Source organism: Lycium barbarum, chromosome 10 (assembly GCF_019175385.1).
Source record: "Lycium barbarum isolate Lr01 chromosome 10, ASM1917538v2, whole genome shotgun sequence".
Taxonomy (NCBI): domain Eukaryota; kingdom Viridiplantae; phylum Streptophyta; class Magnoliopsida; order Solanales; family Solanaceae; genus Lycium; species Lycium barbarum.
Window position 1 is genome coordinate 26,540,086 of NC_083346.1, and position 20,152 is coordinate 26,560,237.

The window sequence follows — 20,152 nt, forward strand, 5'->3', positions numbered from 1 at the left end:
AGACTGCAGCTCCGGATCAAATGGAGCGCACTGACTGTCCCTGAGTGGAAGTCCTACTGAGTTGGACCGCCTGTCTGTCTACCTGAACCTGCGGGTATGAACTCAGTCCCCCGAGCAATAGAGGAGTCAGTACGGATAATATACCGAGTATGTAAGACATGAGAACAACATAAACATAGGAATCACGAAAAATGTCTTAAACATAAAAGCTAAATAGTGTCGAGGAACGTACGGCCCGATCCATATATCATATAATAATGCCGAGGAACGTATGGCCCGATCCATATATCATTATCAAGGTGCACCAGCTGATCAGTTGGTAATGCATATATAACTCCTATCCCTTTCCCTATACCCCATATACATATAATACACGCGTATAAAACGCCTTCTAGTCATGGGTCAACGTGCTTATGTATATGAGTGCAATGCATAACTGAAATATATACATAGAACTCTCGGAGTAACATAAGGTCATACTACCTTCGATGGACAACCTTTGAACTAACATCATTAACATAAGGAAATCTCAAGACCCATAAACAGAAGGAACAATCATACGGGGTATAGGAACATCAACGACTGAAGTACTCCTAGTGCTTCTAAGAGTAGAGTAATATAGAAGCTCGTTTACTCGCTTGTTCGTCCGCGTCATAAGATCATGCCAAAAATGAAGGAAAGGTTAGCCTTAACATACCTTAAAGTATATCCAATCGTCCAACTTCTACTTCTCGAAGTCGTAGGTCTACAATCAAGATAATATAGGACTTAATCAAACTATTTACTTTGTTTACTAACCATTTTTAAATACAAAAAGAGCTTAACGAATTGTGGACAACATTTCCTTGTAAGCTCAACAACCCTTCAACTTCCCATTCAATCCAACATCAACCTCAATATCCACAACAACAATGACAACACTTACATATCAATATATGCTCAAATCCATTCCCAATCATCTTCTTAAAACAACCTCATAATCACTATTTTACCCTTCAATAACTTACCACTTCCATAGCTACCTTCTCTTTACCTAAAACCACTAAAACTCTTAGTAATTAACTTAAGTACAAAGGTAGAAATCATTTACATACCTTGAAGGGTCTAAGATCCCAAGGATTAGCTTCAACGTCAACTTCCCAAGCCTCACAATTTTATGAAACCCTAAGAGAAACCTTCTTCTTCACAAGCTCGGGTTTTACGGGGCTCGGATCTTACCAAATCTCCACTATTATGATAGAAAATATTTAGAGTAAATATACTGGGGTTTTCTCTGACTTGGAAGAGAGAACGAGAAATAAAGTCATGGGATCATACATTTATAATTGGAACTAGAAAGTTCCAGCGATGCGGTTCGAATAACGGGTCGACGACCCGTCGACGTGTCGACGGTCAGTCTACTTGCTCCGTCGACCTGCGCCTCCAGATCAGAGGCTATAGAGACATAACGACGTCACAAAATGACGGTCCGTCGACATGTCGACGGCCCGTCGTTATTGACTGAGATCTGCAGATTTCCCTGAACCAGTTCAGATTACGTCAATTCGATTCGTTCAACTTCTAATCCTGTAAATTACCAGGAATACTTGCCAGTGCCTTTGTACACGGGGTAAGACACTTTCTATCTCCAAAACTCGGGAACGGGTCTCTATTCCAAAGGCATACCCAACTAGAAAACCATAAGTTCTCCTATGACGAAAAGGAGAGGCATAACACAAAACAACCCTTAGTCCTAACTTGACCCTTATTCAATTTACCACTTCCACAACTACATTACCTTTACTTAAAACTACTAAAATTCTTGATAATTAACTTAAACACAAAGGTAGGAATCATATACATAACTTGAGGGGATTAGAATATCAAGAATACACTTCAACTCCAACTTCCAAGCTCCACAACCTCAATGAAACCCTAGGAACAACCTTCTTCTTCACTAGCTCGGGTTTTACCGGGCTCAGATCTTGCTAAAATTCCTCCAATATGATGGAAAATATTGAGAGTAAATATTTTAGGGCTTTCTATGGTTTGGGGAGGTAAAATAATGAGGATAAAACGTGAGGGCCAAATATATAGATGGAACTAGAAAGTTCTAGTGATGTGGATCGACGGACAGGTCGACGGCGCGTCGTTTCGAAGGCTCGTCGACGTGCTCCATCGACCTGCCACCTAAAATTTCAGAGGTGTCGGCGTACTGACGGTCCAAAAAGACGGCTCGTCGACGACTCGTTAATGTGGACTAGTTCTGCAGGTTTTTCTTGAGTCGATTCAACTCGCGTCGATTCGATTCGTTTAATTTCTAATCCTGTCAAATTGCAAAGAACATATGCTCATACTTCGGTATACGCAGGGTAAGACACTTAATATCTCAAAAACTCGTGTACGGATCTCCATACTAAGGGTATAAACTACCAATAACCCAAGGACTTTCTTGCGACGAAAAATGAGAGGTGTAACATTTAGGGAAAAACAATTCTAAAATCTCAAAACAATCAAGTGGGTTGTTACAATAAATCACACAGGATAAAAGAAAATTACAACAAATCAAGAGCTAATATGAGGACAAGCGGCCTGGTATGTCATACTACTAATACAAGTATATGGGTGTCATGTGTTGGGTTAAAGAGCATTTTGATATTGAAAAGATATTATTATTAAAGTGCCTCATTATGTTGTATTACTGCTACAAGTTGGTGGCCTAAAAAATGGCAGAAGTGGTGTTACGCCCCGAACCATGGCCTGGGCGAAACACGGCACTCGGTGCCATACTGCATGTGACCGAGCGAACCACATGACTTGCTGAATCATCACGAGGCATACATGAGAGGAAATATAGCATGAACGTGATGAGTTTTTATAAAACATGAGATGTCATAATAATTTAATGAAATACTTATTTAAATCATAAATGCGGAAATAACATGAGTTGAGTCAAAGATGGCTAAACACCTTGCATGTCTAACATAACTAAACTGACTAGTCTATGAAACCACTAATCGTGAATCTTGACTGGAAAACGTACTTGCTGGGACAAGGTCCCCCAACATATCTTTAAATGCATGACTAGTAAAATAAAGATAACTGACTAAACCCCGAATGAGATGGGGCTAACCAATGAGCTGATACGAGCAAATCCTACTGAGCAGATGCGGCGTCCTGTAAATACGTACCTGCATCGTGAAATGCAGGCCCCCGGCAATAAAAGGGGATGTCAGCACATTGAATGTACTGGTATGTAAAGCAACTGAATGAAATAACATGGGACATGAAATAACATGATAAGAACTGAAACTGAAAACCTGGACATAAACATGAGCATGAGCATGAGTACATATATATATATATAACATAAGTAAAACATGATAAGTAGGGAGAGCATTTCATAAACCGACACATGATATCACCACGTGGATACATGGAGTCTGGTACCTCGCCGGACCAGCAGAGCCCCCATACCTTGCCAGGGTATAAGGTGGTAACGTGCCTGATGGATCCATTCAGTGTAAAATTAAGGAATCGTCCTAACTGGGCGGAGCGATCCTTGTCCTACGGTGGCTACGTAGTTTCAAGCTATCTGAGCCTTCTCGGTAATTCGTGCAACTCCCAAAAACATGAACGTGATATAGTTGGCTAAAAAGCCCATGATTTTCGTGAATTAACTTGTACTTGACTTGTAATCATGATTTCACGAAATAACTTGTAAACATGGTTTCATGAAATAAATTGTAAACATGGTTTCATGAAATAACTTGTATTTAGCATGTATGTATCTTGAGTCATGGCATGAAGATAATTATATAATACAATTGCATGAAAACTTGTAGACATGTAGGATATTCATGAAATAATCATCTTTATTTAAAAACATGCATGCAAGAACCCATGGAATACAAGATATGGGTTTTCATGGATTATGGACGGATTCTCAATAATCATAAAGAAATATTTAGTACTCAATGATGGAATTATAACAATTCATACATAATATAATCATGGATATGGACCTAGGGTTATCATGAGCATGGTATAGATACCCTAGTTTTAGTAGAGAATCATAATTTATGGATTATGAGGCGTGGGGAAGAACAATGATTTTCCCACACGTAGATAGTAACTCTACATACCTGGTAATGCTCCAAAACTTGAATTAAAGAGTTGAACTTTCAAGAAGATTTCTAAAATCTTGAATTATTGAACTTTGAGATGGGTTTTCTTGAAAACCCTAGTTTAGGAATGATGATTTCTTGTTTAGATTACAAGGATATGCATTAGAATTGACTTGGAATAATTAGAGTAGGCTTACCTTGATGTTCTTGATGATGGAAGAGGGTAGGAGGTCGTTCTAGGGCTTGAAGGAATGAAAAATAATAATTTGAACTGATATGGACGAATATATACTATTCTGGAAAATTGAATTTTACACTCAGTTAAATACTGGCCGTATTTTGAAATACGGTCCGATTCCGTATGGACTACACTGCGTCTCTTCAGTAAAATGGTCATAACTCTTTGTACAGATGTCCTTTTGACCCCCATAATATACCGCTGGAAAGGTATTTCAAATCTCTACAACTTTCATCAAGGAAGGTTTCCCAAATTCCTAATACATTTTGAAATACGGTCCGTTTTTAACGATGTAACCTCTAAGTGTCAAATTTCAGAATGCTCAGAAATCTTTGGTACCATTTTACGACTTGATATACGGGAAGTATACTGAAATATGGTCACTGTTCATGGGCGTAAATCACCATCTTACAACTGAAAAGGAAATTTCAAATTCCCACATTCTTTATCTGATTTTTCTAAGTCTAGGATCATGGTCAAAGCTTAGGTTAAAGGTACGGGATGTTACACGTGGCTTTCATTTGTTACGGTTTTGGTTGGCAGAATGTGGCCTCAAGTTATCCTTAAATTCTTGTAACCTCCAACACTTTTACTCGCCCACATTCATCATCTTTAGTCTTGTAACTTATGTAACCTCTAAGCCATAATTATATTCTCCCGTTATACTCAAATTACTACCCCACTCTTATTCTATTCAATTCAAGGATGATTTTTTTAACTATAAATAGTTAGTCATCCTAACCTTGTGATAGATGAAAAATATTAGAGAGTTCTTGAAAAAATGAAGATAAAAGAGAGTATTTTTTATGTTGAAGGAATGTGCTTTTATGGTGGATCTTTGGACTCTTCCACTAGTCCGGAGTTGGTTGAGTCACACGACGTTGAGGGGCTTTTGTATCCTGGAGGGAACAAGTCAGAGTTATACTGCTGGACTGGTGAAGATTATGCCATAGTGGGCTTGAATCTCCTTAAATAGAGCGAGATATCCGCGCCTCAGCCTGAAGAATATTTATTTACTTTGTTCTTCATTTTTCATTTTGGTTTTCAACTGTAATTTATTGTAATCTATGGTATATTCACTAACAATTTTAAGGAGATTCATTTGTGTTGCAGTTGAAAAAACTGTGGATATCAAGAAAGGAGATGTCAACATCATTCCGCTTCAACATCGCTAGATATCTTTAAGAGATGGAATAGTAAAGTATTTTCTACTTACTCAACTCAAGCGGAGAAAAGGTAAAAAAAAAAAATTACCTAATATTTTTATGAGTAAAGTGATACTACTTTTCAAGAGTATAAATTGTTATTTAAATTCTCAAAATAGTGGGGACTAAAGAAGTGAGAAAATTATATATCATGAAAAGTGATTTTTGCATCCTTGAGAATGTTTTAAAAAAGTGTGGCAAGTGCATATATTAGTTTTGAAATTCACATGTTATTTTTTCCTCAATGGTTGATCATTTGTTGATCTTTGACTCTAATATTGGTGTTGTTAAAATAAACTAAAAGTATGTGTAGCAGTCATTTTGACGTGAGAAATTTGAATAAGGCGAATTTCATTCTTAGAATGAAAAATATAAAAAACATGTGATAAAACTTTTCTTAACCAGTGACATTATGTTGAGGAAATTGTGAAGTACAATTTTGTGGATTGTACATGTGTTGCAATTCCTTTTGATCAATTGTTTATTACTTTCCAATTCAAAGTGAAAAATTGTGATAATAAAAAAGGAGTATGCTAGCCTAAATATGAGATATGTGACTGACTGCACTTGGTATGATATTGTGTATGCAGTAGAAGTATTTAGTAGGTACAAGCAAACCAGGTATACTTACTTGGTAAGAAAGTTGGTGGCTTGTTATATAAAAAATATCCTGTTGTACTCAGGCTTTTTTGATGCAGATGAGAATATTTTGTGTTGTTTGTTGGAAATAAAAAATTATTATTGTAACTCTACCATGGAGGCTGAGTTTATTACTTTAACTTCAGCCAGTGAAGGAGAGAATTGGGGGAGAAATTTATTACTTCAAATATCTTATTTTAAGAAACCAATTCCTCTAATTTTAACTTATGTGAAAGGACCGCTGTTATTGGTAGAGTTCGATACTGTTATCACAACGGTAAATTTAGACCCATGAGAAGAACATATAATACTTTGAGATTATTTGCGAAAAGTGGTATGCCATAAATATTGATTGTGATATTTGTGATAATCTTGCAGATTTATAGACAAAGGCCTTTGCAAGAGAGGGTCTGAAGCACATCGAGGGGGATCGATTAAAGCCCGAAAAATTCCAAGTCATGTATGAGGAAACCTAACCTGGGGACTAGAGATCCTATAACCAGGTTCAATAGGAAAAACGAATCGTATGATGACTTGTTGTGAAATGCACTATTATATTTTTATTCCCTCCCTATGATGTGAGTGCATTTATCCGGTAACGATTTGTGGAGGCTGAGTTTATAAACTCTTAATGAAATTCTGTAGCTCGTATTAGTGAGGTGTTAAAGTTACAGAAGCACCCTTGACTGATTTCACCTATATGAGTGTGAAGGTAGGCCGCTTCTATGAGAATTGGGTATGTTCTCAAAAGCACTCATGAAAACCGGAATAGCTCAAGGCCGTAATGTGCTGGCTATTAAAGTCATGTCAACACCTTGATTATTATGTATAAGCAATGATACTTTATTTCCCCTAAGCAGTCATAGTTCAATGCGGAACACACTACTGACTCTGGAGTAAAGGTTACTGTTTTGCTAAGTGGAGGTTCAATGCAGAGCATACCTTCATTATGCATAATAGTCTCCCTTCAACTAAGTTGGTGATAACTCTCTTATTTTAATATTAAAATGAGTGGGGGATTGTTGGTTAAAGAGCATTTTAATATTGCAAAAATTATTATTAAAGTGCCTTATTATGTTTTATTACTGCTACAAGTTGGTGGCTTTCATTTCTTACGGTTTTGATTGGCAGAATGTGGCCTCAAGTTGTCCTTAAATTCTTATAACCTCCAACCCTTTTACTCACCCACATTCATCATCTTTAGTCTTGTAGCTTATGTAACCTCTAAGCCACAATTATATTATCCAATTATACTCACATTACTACCACACTCTTATCCTATTCAATTCAAGGATGATTTTGTTAACTATAAATAGTTCGTCATCCTAACCTTGTGATAGATGAAAATTTTTGGAGGGTTCTTGAAAAAATGAAGATAAAAGAGAGTATTTTTTTTATGTTGAAGGAAGGTGTTTTTATGGTGGAGCTTTGGACTCTTCCATTAGTCCAGAGTTGGTTAAGTCACACGATGTTGATGGGCTGTTGTATCCTGGAGGGGACAAGTGTTATGACCCATTTCCACTATGTCATGTGGACACCTACCTTTTCCACCTCGGTAGGCGAACCCTTATTCCAACAATCATAAATACATAAATAAAGCGAAAGAAGATAGAATAACGTAAGTTTCACGATAATAATATAAAGAAATGCAGAAGTAATGAGAATCCAATCCCAGTATCTGGTCTGGTCATACAAGAGCATCTACTAACTACTATAAGTTAGGATAATGACACATCAACAGTCTCAATCATGTCTTAGAATGAAAGTAAAGACATAATAATAGAAAGAGTCTTCGGGCAGCGAACGTCCTCATGCTCACCCTGGAATACTCGAATCAACAATCCTCGAATATCAACCCCGAGGAGTAGAAGTAGATCCCACTTGGTACTCTGCATTCATAAAAGAATGCAGCAAGTGCAGGTCAGTACAATCAACAAGTACTGGTAGGTATCATAGGCCGACTAAGACTAGCTAACGTATATAAAGACAATAAAGCAAGATAGATAGGTAAATCAACATGGTACAAGTCAACACGAGCCAGTAACCAAGTACAAGTCATCAACTATGTTATAACATCTAAACCCAACTGTGTTAAGTCTCAGTACATGTCACGACCTAATATCGCTAAGTCGCGCGGGCACCTACCTTTCCCAACTCAGTAAGCGAACCCTTATCACAACAATCTTAAAAACATGATACATAGAAATACGTAAGTCTTAAGATAATGATATAAGAAAAATGCGAAATTAAGGAAATACACTCTAGAATCTGGTCTAGTCATACAAGAGCATGTAACTAGAATCTACAAGTCTGGAAGTAATAATAATACATCAATATTCTCAATATATCTCAGAATATCAAGTAAGACATAAATAAAAGAAGAGTATTCAAGGCGGCGAACGTCCTCATGCTCACCCTGTAAGACTCTAAACAGCAACCGTCGAACTACTATCAGCCACGAGGAGTGGAGGTCGATCCCACTTGGAACTCTGCATTCATAAAAGAATGCAGCAAGTGCAGGTCAGTACAATCAACAAGTACTGGTAGGTATCATAGGCCGACTAAGACTAGCTAACGTATATAAAGACAATAAAGCAAGATAGATAGGTAAATCAACATGGTACAAGTCAACACGAGCCAGTAACCAAGTACAAGTCATCAACTATGTTATAACATCTAAACCCAACTGTGTTAAGTCTCAGTACATGTCACGACCTAATATCGCTAAGTCGCGCGGGCACCTACCTTTCCCAACTCAGTAAGCGAACCCTTATCACAACAATCTTAAAAACATGATACATAGAAATACGTAAGTCTTAAGATAATGATATAAGAAAAATGCGAAATTAAGGAAATACACTCTAGAATCTGGTCTAGTCATACAAGAGCATGTAACTAGAATCTACAAGTCTGGAAGTAATAATAATACATCAATATTCTCAATATATCTCAGAATATCAAGTAAGACATAAATAAAAGAAGAGTATTCAAGGCGGCGAACGTCCTCATGCTCACCCTGTAAGACTCTAAACAGCAACCGTCGAACTACTATCAGCCACGAGGAGTGGAGGTCGATCCCACTTGGAACTCTGCATTCATAAAAGAATGCAGCAAGTGCGGGTCAGTACAAACAACAAGTATTGGTAGGTATCATAGGCCGACTAAGATTAACTAACACGTATCAAGGCAATAATCTAAGATAAACGGGTAAATCAACAAGGTATAAGTCAATAACGAGCCAGTAACCAAGTACACATCGTCATCTAGGTTATAACATCTAAACCCAAATGTGCCAAGTCTCAGTATATCTAATCTAAATTCGTATATCACAATGGTATCACAATAAATCACATGAATATCATTAGAAGACAAATGATACAATGCAATGCAATAAATGTATAAAGTGTGAATGCAATGCATATAAGCTGTATACATGTACTCCGATAATGGAACATCACATCTCGGCAGCACAACCCATGAGGGACCCGCAAAGTCCATGTACCCACACGATTCCGACAACAACCTCGGCAATCGCTACTAGCACTCATACCTCAATTCCGAGATAAACATCGGACATCGGTCCTCACGTTACTCTCATCCAACTGAGCCCAACTCATAACAGTGTTTCCTTGTATATCATCAATGTATCAACAATATATCATGAAGGATGAGAATGCGTTCAATGTATGAGTTCAATGTCAATCATCGAATCTATATCAAAAGTACCACGTATGGGCACACCAACAATATCAGTAAAAGGCTACACAATAAGCCATAATAAAATCACTATCCTCGCCTCAAACGATAACAAATAAGGTGCTATAATATTATCATCAAGATATCACTAGTCACCAATATCTACTATTTCCACGTGGCATCGAGCCAACAATAATAGAACAATATAAGTCACAATACAACGGGGTGGTGTCACGACCCGACTAGGGGCCATGGCAGGTACCCGGGGCTAACCACCGAGCACCACTCATACCATTACCCATCGTACACATTAGACGTTCATTCATTAATCTTATACTCAAATCATAGAAAAAACATTTTTCACTTTGAAACATAATTACCTTTATATACATAAGCCCTTCGGCTATCAAAATAATATAAATACAATAAGGATATCGTGAGACCATACTACCCATACATGCGTATCTACGAGCCTCTACTAGAGTGCTAGACATATGGACGGGACAGGACCCCGTCATGCCCAAAACATATATATACACAAAAGAATAAATCAATGGCACCTCCGGAACAATGGGGTGCTCTCAAAGTCGGCTAATAGCTCCTACGAGTCTGGATCACCTCCCTGTCTACCTGTGGGCATGAACACAGCGTCCAAAGAAAAAAGACGTCAGTACGAACATTGTACTGAGTATGTAAGGCATGAATGAAATGAATATAATAGAGAAATCATAAGACATAAGATGAAGATATAACCTGCTTAACCTTTGAGAGTGGATTCATTTCATACATATATCGTATATAATCGTAGTACATATATCATCATAGCACATACATCATCATATCATATATACCATCATCGTTAACCCGCGTCCGGGTAACCATTATACGTCGCCCACTAGTGGTGATCACGTCCGGCCTTCTAGGCGCGGTGGAATCATAAGCAGCCCGCCTTAGCGGTGACATGTCCGGCCATTTGGACATGGTTGAATCACAAGAAGCCCGCCTTCGTAGTGACATGTCCGACCATTTGGGCACGGTGGAATTGTATCATCGTGTGCACATCATAGACATACCATTATTATACATCTCATAGGCATATCATGACCTTATCATAAGCTTATCGTAACCTTATCATAACTTAGTATCATTATACATTTATCATTAAAACATACATTAGAACTTTAAGGCAACTATGGCTATGTCGGGGTGACATAAGGTCGTGAACCCCCGATTACATTATGGAGTGATCATAATCATCATGTCTCACCTTGAAGGGACTAACATTTTCAGGTGAGTGTACACAAGGAAAAACATCAATGGAACCATACTTAGGATCATTAGCTTCATGGACATCTTATATTACTCTAGGATTCTTTATACTTAAACTCATCATTGTCATTATCTTGCTCGTCGTCGTATCCCCTTTCTTTATCATATGCATATGTAGCTCTTTATAGTCATGGACTCATAATTTTCGTTATTTAGGAAGATCATGGAAAAATAGGAAGATTCATGTCATAGAAAGAAAGGACTAGCCTTACATACCTTTTTGTTTAGCTATTCTATCGCTTGATCGTTCTCTTTCAACGCTCACGTTTCTACCTTCAAGAGAATTCGCATCAACATTAGCTAATCGATTATATGAACGTGCTTACTAATGCTAGAGAAAATTGGGTAGCATTTTCTTTGTTTATACAACTTTCCTCATATTACATATCAACTCCCAAACATCCATAACAACATTCACAATATTATAAGCAACAATCATCATTCATCTACATTATCCACATTTCACAATTTCACTTTAATTCCTCCATAATCATGGTCATAGTTCACTATTGCGTTTTCTCACACATAATACTTATCCCATGTTCTAAATGTCACTTATAGCATACTTATAATCACAACATATCAATATTCATGACTCATTCCAAACTACTACTCAAAATGTCACTATTCTTACATTCATGACCCATTTTCTATTTCCTTCTACAATCCAAGTCTTTCAACCTCTCATTACCTTAAACAACATGGAATGATCATAAAACTTACCTTAGATAGTGTAAGAATAAGCCTTGAGTGGAAATACTCCTCTTGGGTTCTTATGGATGAAGAGTGGAGAGGCTTCTAGAGAGTTCTTGAAGTGTGGAGAGGGGAAATGAAATGAATTAAATGAGATAGGGTCCTTATATTAATTCTTGAAGCTGTCCCGACCAGATTCTACGAACCAACATACTGGCCGTATAAATTATACTAGCCGTATGTATGGCCGTAGATCAGGTCTAGTGAAAGACCCATTCTGGTCACAACATACGGCCAGTATGTTTTATACGGCCAGTATGTTGCCCCAACTTCCCAGAATTCATTCTCGTCGACTCGTTTGATCTCCAATCCTTATGGAACCATCTTAGCACTTGTTTAACACCTCATTACCAATCCAAGGGACATTATAGCTCTTCTCCAAAACATCATTAAGTCATCATTAATTCGATACTCATAAATCCTACCCGACACACAACATATACCTTGCTTTCCTTGATAACTTTCTTCCCTTACCTCAAATGTCTTTGAAATCTCAATTAGAATTATCAAATACTATTTGTTACTTATCGAAACATCGTATATTTCATGCCCTTCATTAGTCTATTCACTATACGTTAACGGGAAATATTTCCGAGGTGTAACATTCTTCCCCCCTTTTGGGAACATTCGTCCTCGAATGTTAAGTTCTCGGGTATAAAATTTTTGCTAGAGTTTCCCCTTTAATATGGCACTACCATCCCGTCACAACAGCCCATAATAACATTGCCTCACAGGGCCACAACACAATAGCAATATAAGTTGACTACACACGACCCATATGCATAAAAAAAACATACATACCTCATAATCTCGATGTTTCATCGTGGATCTCTTCTGGGGGCTGAAATAAGTGCGGGTATTTGAATTTCATACTCTCTTCTGCTTCCCAAGTCATTTCTTCTCGGTTGTTATTTCACCATAAGACTTTAACTGAGACTACTTCTTTATTTAAAAGTCTTCGTACTTGCCTGTCTAATATGGCAATGGGCACTTCTTCATAGATTAGCTTTTCCATCACTTGGACATCAGTTACCGGCACGATCCTAGTAGGGTCTCCAACACACTTACGGAGCATTGAGACATGGAAAACTGGATGGACTGATTTGAATTCTTAGGGTAAGTCCAATTCATAAGCTACTTGACCCACCTTGCAGACAATTTTGTAAGGTCCAATGTATCGAGGACTTAACTTCCCTTTATTACCAAATCTCATCACTCCCTTCATTGGCGACACCTTCAAGAATACCCAATCATCAACTTGAAATTCTAAGTCTCGCCGGCGATTGTCTGCATAAGATTTTTGGCGACTTTGGGCTGTCAACAATCGATCTCGGATCACCTTGACGTTTTCTACTACTTGTTGAATCAATTCAAGACCTATTAGCTGTACTTCCCCTACTTCAAACCATCCAATTGGGGATCTACATTTCCTTCCATATAAAGCTTCATACAGAGCCATTTGGATATTGGACTGGTGGCTATTGTTGTATGCAAACTCAATAAGAGGTAAGTGGTCATCTTAACTACTACCGAAATCTAGTACATATGACCGTAGCATATCTTCCAAGGTCTGGATGGTATGTTCGGCTTGCCCATCAGTTTGCGGATGAAATGCCGTGCTGAGCTTTACTTGAGTACCCAAACCTTCTTAGAAGGATTTCCAGAACTTAGCTATAAATTGTGCCCCTCTATCTGTGATAATGGATATCGGGATACCATGGAGTCGCACAATCTCCTTGAGATACAACTTTGCATAATCTTCTGTTGAGTATGCGGTTCTGACTAGAAGAAAATGAGCTGCTTTCGTGAGTCTGTCCACGATCACCCATATGGAATCATACTTGCCTCGGGAACGGGGTAACCCCAAGATAAAATCCGTGTTCATCACTTCCCATTTCCAAGCAGGGATTTCCATTGCTTGCAATAATCCTCCTGGCTTTTGATGTTCGATTTTCACTTTTTGACAATTTGGACATTGAGCTACAAATTCTGCTATGTCTTTCTTCATTCCATCCCACCAATACATTAACTTGAGATCATGATACATCTTCGTTGCACCTGGATGAATAGTGTACCGAGAATAATGAGCTTCTTCTAGAATTCGACGACATAGTTCTGCAACATTTGGAGCACATAACCTACCTCGGTACCTAAGAACTCCATCTATAGAAGTTTCAAATGGAGACTTCTCTTTTCTATGAAATGTGTCTCTATAGTGGCTCAACTGAGGATCTTCATATTGACGTTCTTTCACCTCCATGTCCAAGGATGAAACAGTTGGATTATTAATACCAATTCCTGCACTGCCTGAATCAATTAAACGAACTCCAAGATTAGCTAGGTTATGGAGCTCATGAATTAACTCTTTCTTCTCCGGAGGAACTTCACATAGGTGCCCATTGATCTGCGGCTAAGCGCATCAGCTACTACATTTGCCTTCCCGGGGTGGTATAAAATACTCACATCATAATCTTTCAATAATTCTAACCACCGTCTCTATCGCAGATTTAACTCCTTCTGTTTGAAAATGTATTTAAGACTCTTGTGATCTGTATAGATATCGACATGAACACCATGCAAGTAATGTCTTCACATCTTTAATGCATGAATAACTGCAGCTAATTAAAGATCATGAGTTGGGTAGTTCATTTCATGTTTCCGCAGCTGTCTCGAAGCATAAGCAATGCCTTTACCGTGCTGCATCAATACACATCCTAACCCAACGCCAGAAGCATCACATTACACAACATAACCATCTGCCCTTCTAGGAGTGTTAAGACTGGAGCTGAAGTTAACCTATCTTTCAATTCCTGAAAGCTACGCTCACAAGCATCATTCCACTGAAATTTAGCTGACTTCTGGGTTAGCTTCGTCAATGGGGCTGAAATAGATGAAAATCCCTCTACGAACCTTCTTTAGTAACCTGCGAATCCCAGAAAACTACGGACTTCTGTAGGCGTCGTAGGCCTTGGCCAAGTCTGCACAACTTTAATTTTCTGAGTATCAACTCGTATGCCATCATCTGAAATAACATGACCCAAAAATGTCACAGAATTCAGCCAAAACTCGCACTTTGAAAATTTTGCATACAATTCTCGAGTTCGAAGAATTCCAAGAACAATACGTAAATGGTCTGCATGTTCTGATTCTGTGCGAGAGTATACTAGAATATCGTCAATGAATACTATTACGAATAAATCCAAGAGAGGCTTGAATACATTATTCATCAAATTCATGAACACTGCCGGAGCATTAGTTAACCCAAATGACATCACCTGGAATTCATAATGGCCATATCTCGTTCTGAAAGCTGTTTTGGGAATATCTTCCTCTTTAACTCTTACTTGATGATAACCTGACCTTAGGTCTATTTTGGAAAACCACTTGGCACCTTGTAATTGATCAAACAAATTATCAATCCTTGGGAGAGGATATTTGTTCTTTATCGTCACCTTATTCAACTGCCTATAATCGATACACATCCATAAGGAACCATCTTTCTTCCTCACAAATAGGACTAGTGCTCCCTACGGTGATGAACTGGGTCTAATAAAACCCTTCTCAAGTAAATCTTTCAACTGTGCCTTAAGCTCTTTCAATTCTGTCGGAGCCATTCGGTAAGGAGGAATAGAAATAGGCTTGGCATCCGGCAACACATCAATAGCGAAATCAATCTCTCTTTCCGGAGGAAGGCCTGGAAGTTCATCTGGAAATACATCTGGAAATTCATTCACTACCGGAACGGATTGGAAAGTTAGCGAATTTGCTTCAGTATCATGAACTCGGACTAATTGATAAATATAGCCCTTAGCTATCATCTTTCTTGCCTTAAGGTAGGAAATAAACTTACCCTTTGGAGATGCTGTGTTACCCTTACATTCAAGCATGGGCTCTCCCGGAAATTGAAATCGAACTACTTTCATTCGGCAATCAACATTAGTATAACATGAGGCCAACCAATCCATACCCATAATCACATCGAAATCTAACATTTCTAGCTCAACCAAATCAGCTTTAGTCTGGCGGTCACATATCACAATTACACAATTTTTGTACACTTGTCTAGCTATCACGGGATCACCAATCGGAGTAGACACCTCAAAAGGTTTAATTGGCTCGGGTTTCACCCCAACACGACCAGCAACATACGGAGTAATATAAGATAAGGTAGAACCCGGATCTATCAATGCATATATGTCATGGGAAAATACGGATAATATACCTGTAACCACATCCGGGGAGGACTCAAGATCCTGTAGTCCGGCTAAAGCATAGATACGGGGCTGAGTGCCACATGAACTGGATGCTCTCCCTCTGCCTCTACCTCGACCTGCGGGAATCTAGGGAGTCTGCCCTGTCGGGCACACTGAAGAAGAACCAGCCGCTGATCCTGTGGGCTAAACCCCACCTCTACCATACCTCGAGGGACAATCGCGCATCACATGCCCAATCTGTCCGCAAACATAACAAGCATCTATGCCCTGGCGACATGGCCCTGAGTGTAATTTTTTGCACTGACTACATCGTAGGACTGGTGGTCTCCTCTGGCTATAGTCACCCCCAAACTGGGAACCTGAAGCTCTCGAGCTCTGACCCTGCCCTGAATGAATGGAGCGGTCAAATATTTTACTTGCAAATCGTGGAGGTGCACTAGTCACCGACTGGCCTGAGTGTCTAGAATGTGACTGCCTTGATCCCCCTCTATAGTCGCTATCGACACCCATAGATCTGGCCCTTTTACTTTGTCCTCGTTCAATATCACGATCACCCCTTTGCGGATGTTGTTGTTCTTCTAAATTCTGGGCATGGGCTTGAATGCGGGAAATATCCATCCCGTCTTGCAATGAAGCCGTTAAACAATCTTTAAATAAATCTGGCCCTAAGCCACTCACAAACCTGTGCACCCTATCTCCCATGTCGGCCACCATAGTCGGGGCATATCTAGCCAATGAATTAAACTAAAGGCTATACTCCTGGGCACTTATATTTTCTTGTTTCAAATTTAAGAATCTATCTGCTCTAGCTCGGTGGACCTCAGGTGGAAAATAGTGGCGGATGAAGGCATCTACAAATTCTTGCCAAACCGGAGGAGGAGCATTCTCTTTTCTTAATGATATCCAATTATTGTACCATAAGACCGCCACATCCCGGAGTCTACAAGATGCTAACTCCACAGATTCGGTTTCGGAGGCATGAATAGTCTTCAGTGTTCTCAACATTTCATTAATAAAACCTTGCGGGTCTTCATCCGGCTTTGACCCGAAAAACTCCGAAGGATTCAAACTCACAGGCTCTAATACTAATGGCCCTGTCACTTGAACCCGAACCCTGCCATTGTGCCTGGGCGGCAACTAACTGCGTTAATAGATAAATAGCCTCGGTCACTTGTTGACCCGAAGTAGCCGGTGGAGGAACTGGAGGCATAGGAGCTGGAGCTGAACCTCTTGTTCTTCTAAATTAGGCAGAGTGGAAGAAGTATTAGATGCAGCCTCATTATGTGATTTACCCTCTTCTACATTCATTGGTGGCTCTCTTTCTACCCGCCTTTTCATCGTAGTCATGCCCTTCTGGGCGGCTGTAGCTTTTCCCTTTGGCGGCATTTCTGAAATCATAGCACACTATTAGGGAGGAGATAATCTTATAACACAGCTCTATCGCACGATCTCTTAAGATGAAGAATGGTCATTTTTCCTAAATGCCTTGTAGCCTCCTGTTTATTAGTGTGGCGCGTAACACACCATAAACAAGTCTCTACTAAACACGGCTCGTAGACACTTCCTAGGACTAAACTGCTCTGATACCACTTTTGTCACGACCCGACTAGGGGCCATGACAGTACCCGGGGCTAATGACCAGGAGCACCACTCATACCATAACCCTTCGTACACATCAAGAGTTCATTCATTAATCTTATACTCAAATCATAGAAAAACTATTTTTCACTTTGAAACATAATTACCTTTATATACATAAGCCCTTCGGCTATCGAAATAATATAAATACAATAAGGACATCGTGAGACCATACTACCCATACATGCGTATCTATGAGCCTCTACTACAGTGCTAGACATAGGGACGAGACAGGACCCCATCGTGCCCAAAACATATATATACACAAAAGAATAAATCAATGGCACCTCCGGAACAATGGGGTGCTCTCAAAGTCGGCTAATAGCTCCTACGAGTCTGGATCACCTCCCTTTCTACCTGTGGGCATGAACACAACGTCTAAAGAAAAAAGACGTTAGTACGAACATTGAACTGAGTATGTAAGGCATGAATGAAATGAATATAATAGAGAAATCATAAGACATAAGATGAAGATATAACCTGCTTAACATTTGAGAGTGGATGTACTTCATACATATATCGTATATAATCGTAGTACATCTATCATCATAGCACAAACATCATCATATCATATATACCATCATCGTTAACCCACATCTGGGTAACCATCATACGCCGCCCACTAGTGGTGATCATGTCCGGCCTTCTAGGCGCGGTGGAATCATAAGCAGCCCGCTTTCGCGGTGACATGTTCGGCCATTTGGGCATGGTGGAATTGTATCATCGTGTGCACATCATAGACTTATCATTATTATACATCTCATAGGCATGTCATGACCTTATCATAAGCTTATCGTAACCTTATCATAACTTAGCATCATTATACATTTAACATTAAAACATATTGAACGCAACTATGGCCATGTCAGGGTGACATAAGGTCATGAACCCCCGATTACATTATGGAGTGATCATAATTATCATATCTCACTTTGAAGGGACTAACATTTTAAGGTGAGTGTACACAAGGAAAAGCATCAATGGAACCATACTTAGGATCATTAGCTTCATGGATATCTTATATTACTCTAGGATTCTTTATACTTAAACTCATCATCGTCATTATCTTGCTTGTCGTCGTATCCCCTTTCTTTATCATATGCGTATGTAGCTCTTTATAGTCATGGACTCATAATTAATTTCCGTTATTTAGGAAGATCATAGAAAAATAGGAAGATTCATGCCATAGGAGTCATGCCATAGAAATAAAGGACTAGCCTTACATATCTTTTTTTTAGCTATTCTATCGCTTGATCGTTCTCCATCAACGCTCACGTTTCTACCTTCAAGAGAATTCGCATCAACATTAGCTAATCGATTATATGAACGTGATTACTAATGCTAGAGAAAATTGGGCAGCATTTCCTTTGTTTATAAAACTTTCCTCATATTACATATCAACTCCCAAACATCCATAACAACATTCACAATATTATAAGCAACAATCATCATTCATCTACATTATCCACATTTCACAATTTCACTTCAATTCGTCCATAATCATGGTCATAGTTCACTATTGCGTTTTCTCACATATAATACTTATCCCATGTTCTAAATGTCACTTATAGAATACTTATAATCACAACATATCAATATTCATGACTCATTCCAAACTACTGCTCAAAATGTCACTATTCTTACATTCATGACCCATTTTTTATTTCCTTCTACAATCCAAGTCTTTCAACCTCTCATTACCTTAAACAACATGGAATGATCATAAAACTTACCTTAGATAGTGTAAGAATATGCCTTGAGTGGAAATACTCCTCTTGCACCAAAACCCTAGTTCACTTCCATTGGAATTCCTTGGATTGGATAAACTTTAATATGTTTCTTACACTAGATTTTGTTGGTTTGATGAAGTTGCTCATAAATTTCTCTTGGGTTCTTGTGGATGAAGAGCAGAAAGGCTTCTAGAGAATTCTTGAAGTGTGGAGAGGGGAAATGAAATGAATTAAATGAGATAGGGTCCTTATATTAATTCTTGAAGCTGTCCCGACCAGATTCTACGGACCAACATACTGGCCGTATAAATTATACTGGCTGTATGTATGGCCGTAGATCTGGTCCAGTGAAATACCTATTCTGGTCACAACATACGGCCTAACATATGACCAGTTTGTTTTATACGGCCAGTATGTTGGACCGTATGTTGCCCCAACTTCCCGGAATTCGTTCTCGTCGACTCGTTTGATCTCCAATCCTTATGGAACCTTCTTTGCACTTATTTAACACCTCTTTACCAATCCAAGGGACATTATAGCTCTTCTCCAAAACATCATTACGTTATCATTAATTCGATACTCGTAAATCCTACCCGACACACAA